The following is an 11,158-nucleotide window of genomic DNA, read 5'->3' on the forward strand; positions in this document are numbered from 1 at the left end:
ATATTCTGTTACACCAAATACACCAAATAATGATCTTTAAAAAAGCATCATATGACCCCTTTAAAGCCTTGCAATTGGATCCCCACTTTGTCATCACACCTCCCTCGTTACACACACCGCAACTATAGCAATAATGACAGAAAGAAATTTTGTTGGAATCACTTTCAAACATTTTTTTTCCAGTTGACCAACAATAAAATCACTGACAGCCAATCACAATCCTTCTTGCTTTAAAGAGCTCAAGTATTTGAAGACAGCAAAACTGCAGCCCACGCTTATAATAAACAGAATATTATCATGCATTGATGTGGGCGCTAATTTAATTATCATTATATTGTTATCTTAATAGTTAATGTTCTCGGTGTGAATGGGTCTCAAGTCTCCTGAGCTTCCTAAATCTATAAATTACCATGTTTCTGACTCACCATCCTAACTTACAGATGACTTTTGTTTGTAAATTTGCATGAATTTAATACATAAATGAGAGAACTTATTTAGTCTACATAAATGACTTGTTCCAAGCATTTGCTATGAAAAAATGTACTCACACTTGTACTGAATGTTATGATCTGCTCCTTTCATCCTTTTTACAGTCATAATATTGTGGAGAAAGATATTGTAAATTATGGAGAAACTGGATTTGAACTTCTATCGCCCATATGAGAACCACAGCTCAAATATGTTGGAGCATGTGCACTAACCTCGAAGCCACGTTTCCTTAAATCTGTTTCTTAAAGCTGGTCTTCACCTCATCTTCTGTCATACAGCCAGCTTGTGTTCATTTATTCAGATAAGGAGAATAAGTTGGTGTTCCTGTGACTCAGTGTACCATTAAACTGGAAGAAGCTTGTCATATTGGGTCCCTTTCATTAAAATGACTGAATGAAAGACAGAAAACATCAGATCATAATAGATATGTAGGGGTCAAATCACTGACTCCAATATTCATAATGATGCTAGCCGTAGCAAACAAACAAGCGTCATCGGTTATGTTAGAAATCAGGATGTGAAATAGAATGTCAAAGTTGTTTGTGATCACCATGGAGCTGATTATCCACACAGATAAGTCATACCTGCAAAAAGAAACACCATAATTACATAGCAATCTTGGCAAAGCAGCAGGAAGAGGGTGAATAAAAGAAAGCGTGAAGTAAAGAAACTAGTTCATACTCTAAAGAAAGAGAACAAATACCCACCTGAAGGCTGGCTAATCCCGCTTACCTTAAAATGCTGTGTTTTCTCTCTCTCCACGTTTTACCACAGTTCCACCAGTTTTTCCAGGAGATTTCTTCCATGATCAATGATTGTTTTTTCTTAACTTCAACTTTGATTTCAACTTTGTTTCAGCTGTTTCTTCTCAAGTTCCTTCAATAAGCAAAACAAAACAATTGGGAAATTGTATGGGTTGTTTTACAAACAATGTACAAATATGTCTGAAGTTGCATTTGTGTTTACTGTTATTTCTTGATGTACTATGGAATTAACCATGCTTCTTTTGCACATGGTAACACATCCATATAAAACTGGGCAGCAGCTCATATCATTTGCATGGCTAGTTAACTATAACTAAAACCATAAAAATAATTTTTCATTATTTGAAAAATTATTATTATTTTTTTAAATGAAATAAAATACAAAAAAGCAATCTGATTTTATTTTAGTTAGTTGTGAAGGCAACATTTCTCATTTAGTTTGACTTGATGTACTAAAATAATTAAAACTGAAATAAAAATGTATAAAAACTATATAGACAGTTACAAAAAAAACGAATAAAACATAACTAAAATTAAAACTAAATCAGTGATACTAAAATAACAAAAAACTATAAAATATTAGAAAATATAAGAAAATATTTGACTTCATTTTGAAATCTCTTTTTTTTTTATTTAGGTACAATAACAAAAACAAAAAAAAAGTCAGCATTAGAAAATGAAAAAAGATGTATAGTACATACATAGAGATTTTAGCACAATGCTAATTTGTATCTAAGGTCCCTGGACAGGCCTTCTCTCTAAAAACAACAACAACAACAAAAAAAAAACTACTAAATGAACCTTACAATAATAATAATAAAGTAGGTTCTCCTATTATAGTGTAATGTATCTGCCAAAAGTTTACTGATTATTGAAATGAGTGCTTGGCAAATCTGAACACAATTTGAGATCTCTTCTGAAACTCTAGAAGGATGTTTAAAGGGGTCATATGATGCTTTTTTAAAGATCATTATTTTGTGTATTTGGTGTAACAGAATATGTTGACATGCTTTAATGTTCAAAAAACACATTATTTTTCAAATACTGTACATTATTGTAGGTCCTCTATGCCCCGCCTCTCTCAAACGCTTCGTTTTCTACAAAGCCCCCTCCTTCACGATGCGCAAAACTCCGCATTTGAACAGTCAATCGCAAATACTTAAACTAATAACAAAACAGTAGCTGATTCAGAAGCGCCAGATTGTCATAGCAAAGTCAGAATTACCTCCTCTCCTAGGTTCACGAAATGGTCGTCCATAAAATGCATTGCTGTTCTGTTGTAAGTAATCTTAAAGATTCCTAAATGCATCTACTTTCGGAAGGCCAAATAAAGTGCTTTTGCTTTTGCACTGAAACACACAGCGTCTCCCTGACATGGCTGCTTCAACACTAACTGCGGTTACTGAAACCACGCCTTCTTTCTTTGCGTGCTCATTTGGGCGGCATTATGCAAATATTTCCATATAGTGTGGTAGATATGTGGGGGCGTGTTAGAATGAGCCGTTTTAGGGGGGCGTGGCAGAGTCTTAACTTTGATAAAGAGTATCTCTTTGGTTTTGAGACTTTAGTCTTTGCAACTTCAGGGATCTTATCTATGCACAATCAGCTTGTAACACTCCAAAGAGAAAGGAAAACTTGAAATCGCATCATATGACCCCTTTAATGTCTGGTGCAGTTTTTTTCAGAAGAAAAAAAAAGTCTTTTGAAAGCTTAAAAATAAAAAAATCTCCATTTGCTCTACATGATTAACAACTGAGACATTAAAGTGAAAGTGAATTTTCTTTCCTGCAGGTGTTGTTGACGGGAGTGTGAGATTTTGAAGGTTATGTGATGAGCAGTGTCAAGCCCTGCAGGACTGCACCTCCAAAACACGTTGCTGTTCTCTGTCCACCTCCATACATCTCAAAATCTGGAGCAAAAAAAGCTTCAGCACCTGTTTGGATCTGAAACTTTTTTTTTGTTGTTGTTGCAGGAACAGCATTCGACCATTATGGTTGGTAATAACCTGTAAATGTTGCGCTCTTTTCACTGGCTGATTCCAGAGACTGAAAAGAAACTTTACAGCCGCCTCCCATCATAAATAACCATTACTGCAAATTACTCTGCGAGCAAATTGTACTCGGTGGGAGGTGTGAGTTTGAGAAATGTGATATATTTTGTTATTTTCCCTTTGTTCCCGTCTCTCCGCAGCACACAGTTGAAACCCCAGCGGCTGATTCTACAGCTAAAACTGCTGCTGTTGACTCTCTTTTCTACCGTACATCTGTAAATGGGAATGCAACAGCTGTGCTCTGTACGCTCTGAATGAATCAGTCGTGACTAAAGTGGCATTTTAGAGTGGCTTTTGTTTCCGTAATTGACTTCAGCGCTGGAGAGCGGCGTCACCTGACGTCTCCGGTACCGGGGTCAGTCTTAGATATTCAATGCACCATTGACCAACCAAAACTTATCAAAAGAGAGGAAATATTGATCACGCGATTCTGCCTTGCAGAGCCAAATTCATCGGTTTTAACTAGTGCTATTCCTTTGAGAGGTGGCATTTAGATAGATTGATCCCTCTGTAAGTCGGCCGTACGAGAAAGAGCCACATGATTGAGATGGTATTATATAAGTGAGTCCCATGAGCAGAAGAATTCCATCGCAAAGGTTTTAATCATGTGCAACATGTGCACAGACACCCATCTACACACGCGCCACATATTCCAGCAGCACTGCTGGTTGGGCTTCCTGCTGGTGTTTAGAGGGTTGGAAATGAGAAAGAGGTGAAGCAGACCAAGATAAGGCTGGGTAAATCTGTTCATTAATCCGGACTGTGTGGAAAGAGTGTTTTAACCGTGGAGGTTTCCTTTGATCATGAAAAGTTCATTGCTGAGAGAGAGAAGTGGGCGGAAAGGTAATGAGAGCATGCCTGAATCAACTGGACTTGGAATCAACTCACTCTAAAGACCTTTCACACTTCTGGCAAATATTCTTGTTGAAGAATCTTGTTAGAGCCAAAAAGCTACGATTTCTTGGCTTTATCAAGGGCACCGAGAGCCATTTCCAGATGGCATGAAAGTCACACTGAAACTGGGAAGAATCATTTGTTTGCTCCAATACGCAAAAGCAGCCAGAAGGAGCAATAAACTTTATAAATGTGATTTGTTTCAGATGTTAAAATGCTTCCTCATATCCCAGATTAACTGAATAATGAACAATTGAATAATGAATAATAACGGAATTTTTTTTTTTACCATGTTCATTGTGCAATGTGAAGTGGACGTCATAAGATATTCAGCACAATTCCAATCTGGCACCGCACACAACACAGACAGACAGACAGACAGATAGCACAAAAGTCAGTGAGTCATGACCTTGCTATCTATCATACATAATATCAATACAATGAACCAAACCAATTGATTTCATATATATGAAAGTATAGTCAGGCCCGTAACTAGCAATGAAGCCACCGAGGTCCGGACCTCGGTAAATTTTTCATGTGCCCAGCTATTATAAACATTTTTGGACTTGTCTTTTCCACTTAATTTAACACTTTAGAAAGTTAATAAAGTAGGAAGTTGCAGTTTAGAGTCAGCGATATCTTTATCTTATCTTATTTGCAAAAGATTGGAAATCATTTCGGTTTATTTTTATTTATGAAGAATCTTGTTAGAGCCAAAAAGCTACGATTTCTTGGCTTTATCAAGGGCACCGAGAGCCATTTCCAGATGGCATGAAAGTCACACTGAAACTGGGAAGAATCATTTGTTTGCTCCAATACGCAAAAGCAGCCAGAAGGAGCAATAAACTTTATAAATGTGATTTGTTTCAGATGTTAAAATGCTTCCTCATATCCCAGATTAACTGAATAATGAACAATTGAATAATGAATAATAACGGATTTTTTTTTTTACCATGTTCATTGTGCAATGTGAAGTGGACGTCATAAGATATTCAGCACAATTCCAATCTGGCACCGCACACAACACAGACAGACAGACAGACAGATAGCACAAAAGTCAGTGAGTCATGACCTTGCTATCCAACATACATAATATCAATACAATGAACCAAACCAATTGATTTCATATATATGAAAGTATAGTCAGGCCCGTAACTAGCAATGAAGCCACCGAGGTCCGGACCTCGGTAAATTTTTCATGTGTCCAGCTATTATAAACACAATAAACAACTGATAAAATTATCCACCCTTAAATATAGTAAAGTATTAACAAATTTTGATGCAATAAATAGGGTATGATTTAAAAATAATCATCCCTCCAAAACAGAGAAAACATCTTTCACAAACATCTACATGTCTGTCTCCTTTAAAGTGTTTATAGGTTGTATTTGTATAGGGGTTATTATAACACAATTCTTTGACACCAACCCCCATCATCACCGGACCTCACTAATTTTCAACGCCTGGGTACGGCCATGAGTATAGTCATACTAAAAACACCTTTAAGTGTTTTCTGCTCACCTTAAAGGGTTAGTTCACCAAAAAATGAAAATTAGCTTGAGTTTTACTCACCCCCGAGGCATCCTAGGTGTATATGACTTTCTTCTTTCAGACGAATCCAGTCGGAGTTATATTAAAAATTGTCCTGGCTATTCCTTTCTGCACCGAGACGCTTTCATCATTTGTACATGCACAAGTTTAATGACGCATCTGAATGTACAAAGCTGCATTTAAAGCTGCACTGTGACTCACGCGCTTTACAATAATGCAATGCATGGAGAATTTAAGGCATGTAGATGGAGACCAGCATTGAAAAGCCTTCAATGATCAATGCATTTACAGTAGCCTAGGTGACATTGATCATTGCATTTCTACACAATGCATTTCTTTTTCATTTTACATAACAAATGAAATATTTATTTTACTTAAAATAGTTACTTTTTAAAACTTGGTGTTAGCTAGCAGTGAATATTGGTTAAACAAAGTGAAAGAAAGAGATCCCAACATAAAATACTAATTTCACAGTATTAAAACCATCTTAAACCAGCTTTAGTTTTTTTTTTTAAGTTTTAGCTGACCAACTCAGATTGGTCTAGTTTGATGATTTAGAGAGGTTTTGACACTAGCTAAACCACCTCAAACCAGCTAAGACCAGCAAACCAGTCAGTATGGAACGTCTCAGGTTACTTATGTACCCATGGTTCCCTGAGTAGGGAACGAGACACTGCATCCTCTAGGGGTCGCTATGGGGGACGCCTCGTCGTGACCCGTGTCTGAAGCATACATTGAAAAAACCGTCGGCTCCACCGTGGGTTGACATTTCGACTGTGGCCTGGGTCCCACCTGGCACCACCTGCTCCAAGTCCCTCCTGTCTCCTCCCTAGCTCCTCTCCTTCATCACCTCCCTGGTCTCTGTCTGCCGACCCCCTCCCGGGTGTCCGCCCTCCTCCTGAGCCTTCTCCCTAGTTCCCACCCACTCCCCTCCCCATGTTGTTTCTACGGTGCGAGGACGCACCTTCCGGGAGGGGGGAGTAATGTCACGCCCCTGGACTCTTTGTGTTGTGTTTTCCCTCCCCAGGTGTGCTGTGTTCCCTTTAATTAGTCATTCCTTGCACCTGTGTTTTCCCAATCACCCAGTGTTTAAAAGCCCCAGTCCTTTCAGTTAGTGTTTGTCGGTCCTCGTACGTCATTCCATGTGTTCCTGTGTCTCCTACGTTCCCCGTGTGATCATTAAAGACTGTGAATTGAAGTATCTCCGTGTTTCCTCGTTCCTCGCTCCTTGCCTCCCGAGAATTGTGACAGTATGATCTCGTTGCATCCAACACTGTGTAGGGACCCTGTGAATTGGAACACAGCAATTATTTTTTTTCAATTCCATTTGGTGCCATTCATGGCCAAGAAATTACACACTTCACATTTAAATCGCCGCCACCAAGGGGGAAAATTGGATTTCCAAAGAGAAATCTTGAGAGGAAATGAAAGTTTTAATTCTTATTATAATCTATTGACCTGTTAAATGACTACGGTGTTCTTCTTGACATTATGTGAATGTGATGAAACCAGCGCCAAGCACCACTCAACATTTGCAAAAATGGCTTCATGACATCATAAAATAGCTCCTCAGTGTCATAGACAAGGAAATCAGAATGATACAGGTTAACATTAGTTATATGTACGTCAGAGTGTAATTCTAGGAAATGTTTCCTCATCCACTGCAAGTTTTAATTAACAGATCATACAAATCGTCTGAGAATTATAGAAAAAGTCTATAAAATCTCTTTAATATCTCAATTGTTTCTCCCAGACAGCATGAGATTAAATGAAGAGACTCTTGCTTACACCACCTGCTTCTCAGATGTTTCTCCTGACAGTGTTTCAAAGTCTCAACATTGTCACAAACTGAGCTCACACGTACCAAGATGCAAAGATTCAGAGATCTCAATATGAACTCAATTATTTCTCATCAAATAATTTAATGCTATCCACAATAATTTTTGCTGCCTCATTTGTTTCTGTTTCTCCAAAGAAGAGAATGATGTGTGCTCCCGGCGCCTATTTATACTATAGTCGCACCGGTAGTGACGTCATGGCTGTCGCCCATAGCGACGAGGCGTCCCCCATAGCGACCCCTAGAGGACGCAGTTCGAAGTTCCCATGAAAGGGAACTATAGTAATGCTTTGCAGAAACTATGGTTTCCATGGTAAATTCTGTGTAACCATGGTTAATGTTATGGTAGCAAAAAGACTGACAAAGAAATTTACAGTATGAAAATAAATGGATCTGTGATAGAGCTGTAATTTTATCTTTCTTAATTACTTGCATCACCGGTATTATAAAACCGTTTCTTATTCTCAGTATGTGTCTTGTTATACTGTGTGATTTCTTTAGCAAATAACATTGTGAACCACACATTTGGCGACGGGGGATGTGATTTCAAAAGTAACACTAAAATCAATGGCCAGAAGCTACAATTAGCCTTAAGAAAACATTAATTTCATTGAGGGGAAGCGTGTGGATGCTGAGTTATTGTCTCAGTGCGTCTGACTGCTGTTATTGCGCTGCGTGTTTCTGCACCCCGGCACCTCTCTCTGTATCACTTCCACATCACAGCTGGTGTCTGTTTCACACCTGTCTGAGCAATTAAAGCACGCACACATCTACCTCATTATCTGAAAGAAGACATAGCATTGACTTCTGTTGTTTTTGTATAAGACAAATTATAATGACTAGACACTAACCCTGTCCTCTGAACAAGGATGGACTGTCCTGCACGCTCTCCACACACTGTAATAAAAATGTTATAGTATATTGTAAATGCAACTTTTGTATACTTCTGGGACTGATTTAACAAAATTCTAAAACTTTGACGAAAAACATTACAGATTTCTTCTTCCCATTCACTGCAGAGGATTGTATAGATCAATTAGAACATGTTTAATATATTGCAAAGGTAAGCTAAGTAAACCCACACACATATAAGCAAACATTTAGTATTCAGCATGGAGCTGTTTTTGGCGAGTTTTATGACTCCTAATTGTCCTTTTTTATTTTACATATCTTGGACAAACCACATCCTATATTCTAGCTTTATATTGCTCATTAGTGCAGTAATGAATTCTCTCAGTAACTCTCTAGTGCACAAGTTGCATGAAGGTTTTGATTTTTTTCACACATTAATTTATCGTGAAGTGATGTTCATTTGAAAATAATTTTTATCCTTTGAAAAAAACATAAAAAGTTGCTCACCTCCCATAAGTGGCTGTAATATCTCATTAAAGCTGATAGGCCTTTTTGCACTTTATGATACCTGTGAGTTTAAGAGAGAAAAAGAGTTTTATAATGGCTGTATGAGAAGGTCTGACAATATTGAGCAGGTTGTTTCGGGCCATTGCTCATGTTTTCACATGCCCGCTTATTTCCATTAATTTGTCATTAGAAAAGTATCACTTCTCCACAATATCTCTTGAGCACATGGGGTTTTGCAGTCTGGTTGGGATGGTATTTTTTAGAAGTATCAGACTATTTCACCTGTTTCCGAGAGGTTGCGTTTTAAAATGACTCCAAACAGATGGTTTAATTGAATAAGTGAACCTCAGGTTTGTTTGGGTGTCTAGTCTAAGTTTGATTGCTTGCTCAGGCAACCATCACTTTTGTTATTTTCTACATAATTTTCTACATACAATGTTGTAACTATGGCATTTTGGCAAATACTGTGGTTACCATGGTAATATTTTGTACCATACGAGACGGAAGAATTGTACAGTAAGACAATAAACAGAATGGAAAAAGAGAGAGAGAAAGTGAGAGAAACAGAAAAAGGATTGAGAACAACAACATGTGAAACATGCGATATGTGTGGGCGAACGCGATTCATCATTAATGCCTACAAGATCTATTTTTTTTCCACACTGATGACAGCAAATGTGTTTGGGAGGAGTGTCTCAAAGAAACCCCATCTGTCTTTATCATTACAAGATGACAATAAATACAACCACTGACCGACCAACACGGGGGAGAGAGAAAGGAGCAGAAACTTTGTTCGGTTAACTTACAAATAAAGATCCAATTAGAATCATCACAAATCACATCAATCAACAAGCGCAATGGAAAGAAAGAGAGAGAAAGTGAGAGAAACAGAAAAAGGATTGAGAACAACAACTTGTGAAACATGCGATATGTGTGGGCGAACGCGATTCATCATCTTTAATGCCTACAAGATCAATTTTTTTTCCACACTGATGACAGCAAATGTGTTTGGGAGGAGTGTCTCAAAGAAACCCCATCTGTCTTTATCATTACAAGATGACAATAAATACAACCACTGACCGACCAACACGGGGGAGAGAGAAAGGAGCAGAAACTTTGTTCGGTTAACTTACAAATAAAGATCCAATTAGAACCATCACAAATCACATCAATCAACAAGCGCATGATTTGAGGAGTACATGCTGCTTGAATGATGAGTCATTCACCAAAATGTAACCCTATAAAGCCTGCTGTATCATATTTGCACAAACTTCTAAGGCCTCTAAATTATCAACATGGTCAAAACTTGTTGATGAAAACTTACTGGACTGAAGAAACTTAAGTGTAAGTTTTTTAGAAAAATCATGTTAAAATGTATCAAATATGATCTATCAGGTTTTTGAAGAACGTTTATTTCTTCATCTCTCAATCATAACTGTGTTGCATTGCATTTTATGTTTTGCTATATAAAGCCATATAAAGAAATAAATATCAGCAACTGTACCAAATTGCATATTTTTGCTCAGTTTGCACCTCCTAAAGTTTTTTTCCTCAATTATGAGCTCCACATTCTCCTGTATCATACTATGATCCATAAAAGCCTGCATCAAATATGACTCAACAAAAGGCATATATATATATATATATATATATATATATATATTTAGATTTGACTAAAGGTTCTATAAACTGTTCTATTTAAAAAACAGATTTTTTATTCATGGATCAGAATGATCAGATTCTCAAGTTTGATTCACCTGAATCCACTCACAGCAGTTTTTCAGTTAATAGCTCATTGAAGGAGAAGCTATCATGTGACATTAGAAAATTTGAAATATAGTGTGCAAGTCATATGGACAACACTTAAGGTGCTTTTTGTTTGGTCAGTTTTGGAGCTTAACCCTATAAAGCCTACTGTGTCATATTTGATATGCAAGTATCTAAGGCCTTTAAATTATCAATGATCAAAACTTACACAACTTACTACATGCCTTCTGCCCTCTGTTAGAAAGATCTCATTGGTTTACATTACAAGCTATCAGAATTTCATCGTACTGTTTGCCAATATAAATATCAGCAACTGTACCAAATTGCATATTTTGCTCAGTTTGCACCTCCTAAAGTTTTTTTCCTCAATTATGAGCTCCACATTCTCCTGTATCATACTATGATCCATAAAAGCCTGCATCAAATATGACTCAACAAAAGGCATAT

The sequence above is a fragment of the Sinocyclocheilus rhinocerous genome, unplaced genomic scaffold (assembly GCF_001515625.1).
Source record: "Sinocyclocheilus rhinocerous isolate Xijiao unplaced genomic scaffold, SAMN03320098_v1.1 scaffold638, whole genome shotgun sequence".
Lineage (NCBI taxonomy): Eukaryota > Metazoa > Chordata > Actinopteri > Cypriniformes > Cyprinidae > Sinocyclocheilus > Sinocyclocheilus rhinocerous.